Below are 1,552 nucleotides of genomic sequence, written 5' to 3'. Positions count from 1 at the left end.
CCTGACATAATTTTAAAAGATTTATAATTATGTTTAATTAATAAAATATTCTAAAACTGAAGCATTTAAGGCTTGAAGAGACTGTAAAATCAAAATTGATATTCCATTCTTTATATTGGTTTTAATAACATATTCTAGGGAAACTTACATAATACCAGATTAACTATTCCATCAATATTGAGTCAAATGACCTAAGAGCTAAGTATGGACAATTAGATGAGACTTCAATTGTCTTAGTTGATCTGAAAATATAAAACACCTTAGGTAAATGACACTCATGGTGTCATAAATATTACGTTGTCTCTCGTAAAGAGAGGAGTTTCTGATATTCTTATTATTGATGATTCAGTATTCAGTTTTCAGGTAAAGTGAGAAATCATGAAACAGATTTAGGTCAACTTGTTTGACAGAAGTCATGCCAAGGGTGAAGCAATAGATCCAAAATATGATTCTCAAATATTTCTAGAATCAAGATCACTGTATCAAAATAAAAAGGGCAAAATCCAAAAAACTTTGTAATGATATGACTCATGATAGCATTTTTACTTCCCATTGATTCAGCCATTGCAGTACATTGAACTCCATAGAGACAGCACTGGGGCAAGTGAGAGTCGGATGGGCACTCTGCGACTCTGTGCCTCACAGAGGGAAAATAACTAAACATGGGCGAAAGAGATCCTGAGAAGCTGAGAGACAAAATGTCACCATAGGTATTCTCTGTGCAAACTTGGGATGAGCAAAAGGGGACGCACCCACATGTTTCAATCAACTTCAGAGAGGTGGAAGACCATGTTTACTAATGAGAAAGAAAAATGCGAAGACATGGCAAAGGCGGACAAGGCCCATTAGAAAAGAGAATCCTAGTGGAAAGACAAAAGAGACACTCAAGGATCCCACCACACCCAAGAGGCCTTCTTCAGTCTTTTTCTTGTTCTGTTCCCAGAATCACCCAAGAATCAAAGGAGAATATCCTGACCTATCCATTGGTGATGTTGTGAGGAACCTGGGAGAGAAGAGGAATAACACTATTGCAGATGACAAGCAGCCCTATGAAAAGAAGGCTGTGAAGCTGAAGGAAAAATACAAAAGGATATCCCTGCATACTGAGCCAAAGGAAAACCTGGTGCAGCAAAAAGGGAGTCGTCAAGGTTGAAAACGCAAGAAAAAGAAGGAAGAAGAGGAAAATGAGGAAGATGAAGAGGATGAGGAGAAGAAAGAAGAAGAAGATGACGATGATGGATAAGTTGGTTCTAGCACAGTTTTTTTTTTTCTTGTCTATAAAGCAATTAGCCCCCCTGCACACAACTCACTCCCTTTAAAGAAGAAAATTGAAATGTAAGGCTGTGGAAGTTTTGTTTTTAAAATGTAAAGTGTCTTTTTATGTATAGTTAGCACATTACCAAATGTATCTTTAGATAGCCCTGTCTTGGTGGTATTTTCAATAGCCACTAACCTTGCCTAGTATAGTGTGGGGGTTGTAAATGGGCTGGAAATTCAAAGCAGCTTCTTGTTAGTGTGCAGCACAAATTAGTTACATATGGAGACGGTGGTT

General features: G+C 37.5%; 1 pseudogene; it reads left to right on the top strand.

Moving 5' to 3' along the window:
- The first annotated feature begins 732 nt into the window (after positions 1-732).
- On the top strand, positions 733-1,243 carry LOC104666466 (annotated as a pseudogene).
- Positions 1,244-1,552: the final 309 nt, after the last annotated feature.

The sequence above is a fragment of the Rhinopithecus roxellana genome, chromosome 1 (assembly GCF_007565055.1).
Source record: "Rhinopithecus roxellana isolate Shanxi Qingling chromosome 1, ASM756505v1, whole genome shotgun sequence".
Taxonomy (NCBI): domain Eukaryota; kingdom Metazoa; phylum Chordata; class Mammalia; order Primates; family Cercopithecidae; genus Rhinopithecus; species Rhinopithecus roxellana.
This window is presented reverse-complemented; position numbering and strand designations above follow the sequence as displayed.